Source organism: Stegodyphus dumicola, chromosome 2 (assembly GCF_044657685.1).
Source record: "Stegodyphus dumicola isolate Sdum_Otavi_A_Nest chromosome 2, ASM4465768v1".
Lineage (NCBI taxonomy): Eukaryota > Metazoa > Arthropoda > Arachnida > Araneae > Eresidae > Stegodyphus > Stegodyphus dumicola.
The window spans coordinates 252940902-252949207 of NC_140769.1; positions in this window are offsets into that span (position 1 = coordinate 252940902).

Consider the following 8306-nt stretch of genomic DNA (forward strand, 5'->3'; position numbering starts at 1 on the left):
ATATCTCACAGTACTTATCTTTTAACTACTCAAATGTCCAATAGAACGTAATTCAAAACAGCTAAAGAACGCTAATCCGCGAATTCGCTACAATCAACAACAGTAGTTTTCTAAACAACAACAAACTAAGCAACTACTACAAACTGAGATGTTTTCCTCCTTTTATAAGATTTTAAAATCACGCGCTAGAATTTTCCAGTACTTTCTCGAAATCAAAAAGAGATATTTATTTAATGCACGCGCTCTTGTATGTTCAATTTTCCGGCTTAGCTTTCTTTTAATATTCGTCACGCGCTGCACTGCTCGAGAAATAAAACCATTTAATTTATAATTGAACTAACATTAGCTTTTTAAATACCAAATTCGTAACACTGCCCCCTTCCCAAGGACTGCACGTCCCGGGCAGTATAATCCCTGAACAGGAAGCTAAACTTACAACTGTGGCATAAATGCATTAATAAGCATTACATTACTATAATAAACAACATGAACAATAAATGCAATACATAAAACAAATCAAATGCTATCAAATACTAAATACAAAACAAATACTAAATACAAACCAAATACTAAATGCAAATCAAATACTAAATACAAATCAAATACTAAATACACATTTATAAACGAAAAGGACCATGGTCTGATACTATTTACAATTATTTACATTACGTACTATGGCCATAGTAATGAGCTAACCTGTCGTAAGAGTTCGAAGACTCACGGATCCGAACCATGACGTCATTTAGCCTGTTTAGGATTGTGTGCGAACCATCCCAAGGTGACTGTAAATCAGGCCTGACTCCTTTTCGTCGAATCGGGTTCCACAACCACACCTTGTCTCCTTCGTTGGATCTATGTCCAGCAGCTCTCGTGTTGTATCTGGTCTTCACTTTCTCCGTCGCCAAGTTCACTCGCTTTCGTGCGGAACGGTGCATCACTTCAAAACGGGCCTTGACATCTTGGATGTGTTCCTCAGGCGATGAAGGCGCATCCGTACGGCGATGAAACAGGCGGTCACAAGGCAGACGAAGGTCTCGACCGAAGAGCATCTGAGATGGAGAATAGCTGGTAGTCTGGTGTTTCTTTTCGACCCTAGCATGATTTCGGCTGTTTCTCGAGCTGGTTCTTTCGGACAAAGCGTCGGCATTTCCAGGTGAGGATCCCTTCTTAGGATGGATAGTCATGTCTTTAGATCCTGAAAGCAGTTTGTTGTTTTTTAAGTCTAAGGAAAAATTGTATTTCCTTAAAAAGTCCAATCCGAGTATGCATGGATCTGTGATATCCGCCACATATGCCGTGTGATGGTAGGCGGCACTTCCAAACGTGATGTTTACGTTTAACTTCCCAGTTATGTCGATCTTGTCACCAGACGCAGTCTGAAGGGTAACACAGGATGGCGTCCAAATAAGTTTATCTTTAAACTGTTCAGCTAAATCTTTCCTAATAATGGTAACATTAGCTCCTGTGTCAATGATCATACTGCAAGGAACTCCATCGATATTCCCATTGATGGACAGTCCGTTATTGTTGCCACTCACTGTATAAATTTTAAGAGCTTTAAAACAAGGTTTTTCACTATCTGGCAACCTCCGTTCCTCGATATGGTCACTAATTTGTTTACTGCGTTGTTGCTGGGAAATGGTCTTATTTTCCGTACCTCGGGGTGTTCTGCAGTTTCTTCGTATGTGGCCTTCAACTCCGCAGTTCCAGCACTTTAGAATTAGTTTCTTTTCACTTCTGTTCCGTCTCAAGCCACTGACTTGTCTGGTAAAATCATCTGCTTTATATTCCGTACCCTGGGGTGTTCTGCAATTCCGTCTTAGGTGACCTTCACTACCACATCTCCAACACCTTAGAGCCACTTTCTTCTCGCTCCTACTCCGTATCAAATCTTCGACTTGTCTGCCTATATCATCTAAACGAGCCATCAGTTGATCCACTGGCTCATGGACTCGCACAGCTCTAACTGGGTAGCGATCTCTACTAGTTGCTTGCTGGGCTGCCTCGAACTTCATGGCGTACAACAGAGCGCTTTTTATGTCCTTTACATCTGCCATCGAAGAGCTTTCTGTATTTCAGTATCTCGGATGCCGTCGATAAAGTATTGTAAGGACAGGATTTCCCTTGTTTCTGTCGGGCATTCCGAAAAGGCGAGATGGGACAGCCTTTCAACATCCGCGGCGAGCTCCTGAAGTGTTTCGGTAGGCTTCTGTTGACGAGATTTTAATTGGAGCCTGCTGTAGTCTTTTAAACATTTCTCGCCGAAGCGCAGCTCCAAAGCGCCGGATAGAGCTTCGAAATCTAGCCTTTGATTTTCGGGAAGCGTCTGCAGGATATCCGCTGCGTCTGCTCTCAGAGAAGCGGCGAGATGACAGGCCTTAGCTTGGGAATCCCATCCATTCGCATCCGCCACGATAGAAAATTGGGTCTTATACACTTGCCAGGATGTCTTCCCATCATATGTGGATAGCTTCAGAGATGGACGAGCAGGCATCGGTAAGAATTTAAAATCATCACTCTTACTCCCAGCCGTCGCTACGAATTTCTTTAAAGTTTCCAGTTCTTTGGCAACCGCAGAAACCCGGTCATCAATTTGTTGTTCGATTTGTTTCTGAACGGAACAAACTCTTTCTTCTATTTCTTCTTTAACAGAAGAAACATTTTCCTCAATTTGTCCCACTTTATTCTCAACTGCGTCAATTCTGCCTTCCATAGCTTCAAATTTATTTTCTATTATGCAAGTAATTTCTCTTTTCATTTCTTCTTGACCAGCTTGAACGGCTTTCATTTCGTCCTTAACGGATTCCTGGCCCAATTTCATTTCTTCCTTAACGGATTCCTGGCCCAATTTCATTTCTTCCTTAAATGATGCTTGGCCAGCTTCCATCTTTTCTTGGAATGCAGCAAAAGCACTAATGAGCTGTCTCAATTGTTCTTCCATCGCTCTTGTTATTGGCATTCAAATCCCACTTCTGACACCAAAAATTGTTGCGTGCGTACGGGTTCGTTATGAAATGAATGCACAAGTCCGATGAAAAATGAACAAAAATTTATTATTATCACAACAAAAATGCTTAAATTTTCTCAAATTATCATGCAGTATTACAATATCTCACAGTACTTATCTTTTAACTACTCAAATGTCCAATAGAACGTAATTCAAAACAGCTAAAGAACGCTTATCCGCGAATTCGCTACAATCAACAACAGTAGTTTTCTAAACAACAACAAACTAAGCAACTACTACAAACTGAGATGTTTTCCTCCTTTTATAAGATTTTAAAATCACGCGCTAGAATTTTCCAGTACTTTCTCGAAATCAAAAAGAGATATTTATTTATTTAATGCACGCGCTCTTGTATGTTCAATTTTCCGGCTTAGCTTTCTTTTAATATTCGTCACGCGCTGCACTGCTCGAGAAATAAAACCATTTAATTTATAATTGAACTAACATTAGCTTTTTAAATACCAAATTCGTAACAATATTTATGCCTTTACTGGATTTACAAAATACTGGGATTTAATTTTTTTATCCATCTGACCACTAGTGGATTTCAACTGCTATATAGTTGTCTTTTTTAACCGAATATTTCTCTGTACATGAATGGAATGACTTTACCATTCAAATCTTTCTTTCTAACACAAAAGCAGTGCCTTGATTTTCTTCCCTAAACTGAACTTATTTCTGCTTTATTCCTTTTTTCTAAATTTTATTTTGAATGTTCTATACCATAATTGCCAAACACGGATTTGCAGAAAGAATTTTATATATACATTTTATGAATTAGCTTATAGATTTTGAAGCTGGAATATTATACAAAATCCACAAGTGGACTGCAATGAATTAAATGTAATATGAAAACTAATTGGAGAATGTGTAGATTTTTAATTATTGAATAATTTTTATTATAATTTGATATTAAATTCAAAACTAAATTGCGTATTGTAATAATGTGTTACCCGTTTTAGATATAGCTTGATAGATGTCCTGATATGCAGTTTTTGTGTACACATTATCCAAATAATGTGAACAGCACCACAATGCTGCTACAGGTGAAATGCAGCAATGTAAAATTTTGTTTCAAACTTGGAAAAACATTAAGGGAGTGTTATAACATGCTGTGCGAGATGTATGGGTATATGGAAATAGTATTTTATCAGGAAAAAGTGGGTACAGATGTGCAATGATGATTTGAAATATGTGCAATGGTCAAGTAAGCTCATGACATTGAGCACTCTGACATGTTTCAATGAGAATAAAATTACATGAAGTTGGTCAAAAGTGAATTTGCAATAATCATTAAAGATCTGATAATGCCAAAACTAATCAAGAAATATGTGGATTTCTAAATTTTAAGCAAAGAAATCAGTTTTTTTTTTATGATTCAGTATCGAGTTCGAAACTATGTTTTTAAAAAATATATTAGAATAGAAAATAATGTTATATTAAATTTTTTTTATTCATTTTCTCAAGATATTTATGATTGTATGTTGGTTTTCAATAATTTTTCTATGATTTTCTACAGATTTCTCAAATAAATTGTGCATCTGAGCTAATAAATTGCAGATATTTTTTTGAGTCTGATTGATGTCCTTTTCTTCATCTTCAATTTTCTCCATTTCTATTCTTTTCCTTTTCTCTCTCATTCTTATATTTCTGATTGTAGAACCTGTATCTAAAAATAAAAATTTTTAAATTATCATTTAAAAATGAATAATTTAAAAGCAATAGAAACATTTCTTAATGATTAATATCTATTTTATTGGTTCTTTCTGATTATCCACCTACCCTCCAAAAAGTATTCATGCACAGAATTATGTATGCGACAAACTAAAATGTTGCCAAAATTTGTTTATGTGCAACATGCAGGCAGCAGTTGTTCATTTCAGTTCATGCATATTTCCATCTTATGGATTCAACAGTCATTTTTTTATTAATGTTTTTGTATAAAGTACACTTTTTTTCTCACAATGAATTGTAAGAGGATTGTTGAGTTTGCTGGCTGATGAAAAAGAAAGTGTCATATTTTTTTTTCGAATTTGCATACTACACTAATTTGAATACTATATATACTGTACTTCTTAAATGGTAGAATTTTACTTACATGTTAGATGAAAATTTTTAAGAATGCGAGCCAGAAATTGGTTTGAAGATAGCCATATCTTGTGTACAACAGAACTTCTTACCTTAATATCAATTACACAAGTAATAATTATTTAAAAAATGGATTACCAGAGCATTTAATTTAGAACATTTCACATTTATTCCCCCCCCCCCTCCTGAATGTTATTAGTGAATTCCATAAGGGCAATTTATTTACAACAAAAATAAAAAGTTATACAATTCATTGTTTTCATTTACATCTTATAATTTTATACTATGTGGTTTTCCTTGCTTATTTAGACACATATAAATAAGACAAAAACATATAAGGCTTTTAAAAGCATATATACTGTAATTTTATATAACTAGAATACAAACTTTTTCGTTTCCCTAAATACCATTGTGGTGTTTCAGCTGCAGAATGCCATTGTGATGTAGAGTTTCGTAAAGTAAATTTAGGGGGGGGGGAATGAGAAGAAATCGTATGAAAATAAGTATGATTTACTCAAGAATTTGTTCTGACATATTTATACAATCAGAGATAATTTTTTATTTTGCATAATCATAATTAAAAGATAGCATTTAATACCAGTAGGCATTTCATCATTCTCTATAACTGCAAAATTTTCATTGCTTCCATCAGATATTCTGTAAGTGTTTACTGAAGATGATCCCTGAAATATAATAAATGTTTACAGAAACAGACATACCTATTGTATAATGCAGTAACAGATTAGTATCAGTTTAACATGTTTTGGGAGCTTTGATACATCTGTTCCAAGAGAAAATTCAAGTGATAAGATGGATAGTGAAGCTAATAACTTTCAGAAAGTTGACAGAATAAAAACTGTTATACTTTGCTGCTTTGCTCTTTGACTGCTTGAAAACAACAAAGTGAGTAAATCAACAAAAGAGATATTTTATCTCCCATAAAAATTTTTAAAAACATTGCAGAAGAGACAGAGTGACATGTGTATCAATTTTACCCACAAGAGATCCATATAAAACAAGACAAAAATTAAAGAAATGATAATTTTTTTGTCTATAAAATGTTTATTCAAATGCAAACATGAAATCGTAATAATTGCAATTCATCAATTTTTGCGTTTTAAAAAGATTTATAAAAATGATTAAAATTTTGAAATACTAACCAAATTTTGTTGATGATATTGTGGTCTGCAGTTGTCATGTAGGAAAGGAAAAAAAATACTTAGTAGAACATTCATCGACACACAACTATTTGAAGAATAGCAGAGAAAACTTCTAAAATTACTAATGTAGGGCAACATCATTTATCATAATATGCATTGATAGAAACATACTGCAATATTAAAAGTAAGCATAGTTAACAAGCATATTTCAGTGATGATTTACATTTCCTAAAAATTTTTAAACTTTTGAAATGCACAAATATAATGATACCTAACTCATGCAAACAGATACATATATCTGTACCCTGTGGAAATTATTTGAACTACATAAAAATGTAATTAATATTTTTATATATTCATATCAAATCTAGATAGCAATATATATATTAAAAATCTGAAAATTCCATTCTTTCAGAATTCTATCACAATTCCTTAACAGTGTATTTTTATTTTTAAGAATGGTTAAATGCATTACATTATGTACTTGCATACAAGTAAGCTGTGGTTTGGAAAAGTCTGAATTTTTTTACTAACGTATTCAAACACTTACTATTCAAGGAACGTGGCGTGAAAACTAATGCTGTATTCTAAAAAAATGAAAAAAACAAATACATATGTAAAGTTATTAAGAAATATTTATGATAAATATTTATGTTAAGAAATTATTATATAAAAAATTACAAACATATTCATGATTATTTGAAAATAATGGCACTAGCACCTACCTGTTGGCTTGGAGTATGTATCGCAGAATTTTCTGAAGCTTCCAAAAAATAAAATATTACATAAGACAAAAAATTTTACAGCAAATGATTTCAAAATAAAAATTTAAAAAATATACTTTTAAAATGAGTTTTAAATTTCAAAATTAATTTTGTAACAACTTACTATTTCCTTCCAGTTTTCTTTGTTCCTGAAGATAAATACAATAGTATATATTACTTAATTAAATTTTACCTATACAGTAATTGAAACTTTAGAAAACTTTTACTTAAAAATTATTTGAAATTTAAAGAATTAAGGTTTTCTGCAGGAAACTGGAAATCTGCTAATGCAAACCAGCTTACACATTTCTTTAAGTTTGCAATTTGTATTATCAATAATAATAAATAAAATAATGAAATAAGGTAATAAATGGTGTAAATACTGAGATTTAGCCAACAGTAATACCTACCAAACTCGTTAAAGTAAATGTTTAGGATAAAGTGTAAAGTGAATCTGAAACTGGCATATTTTGAAATAGTTAGACATACATACACATTTATTATCAGAAATGGAAAACTAGAAATGAAATTTTATTGTAGTTTAAGTAATTTTTTCCTTTCATTGAAAAACAAATCAAAAATTATGTTTTATAACATATTATTATTTCAATTTCAGTATCAAGGTATTCAAAAACTGCTAGAATAAAAGATATTTTAATACATGACACAGGGAATTAAAAACATTTTAATGTTATTTTTCTAAAAGTCATAATTTTAATACATTATCTTTACATTTTTGATAAGGCAATAACATTATTACACTTGTTAAAAAGATGTCATGAAATTCACAAACCACCAGAATAGGTTTGAATTATGACAAACATAAAGAATGCTATCTGTTTAAGGAAAGGAGAGCTTTCATGCAGGATCACAAATATTCTTATAAATTACACACATGTATATAATTCTTCTGCAGGTGAAAGATGGAAATAGTTTGAGGATTTTCTACAGTTTTTGCCTGTTTGAATTATACAAGAAATTACAGTTTCTCCCATGTTGGATATATTACTTGAATTATAAATGGGACTAAAACCTGCAGTTTTATAACTATATACTTAATTCAAATAAATAATAACAGATTTGTTAAATTTAAATCCAAGCACTCAAAACTAGAAAAAAGTACTTATAACTATTTTATCAAATGTTTACCAGAAAATTCAGTTATTTATAAATATCATACTCGCTTTTCACATTTATTAATGACATTAATAAGATTTAAAACACCCGGAATATCAGTAATATCTTGAACATCAAACACATGAAAAAAATCTTATTTATATATCTGAA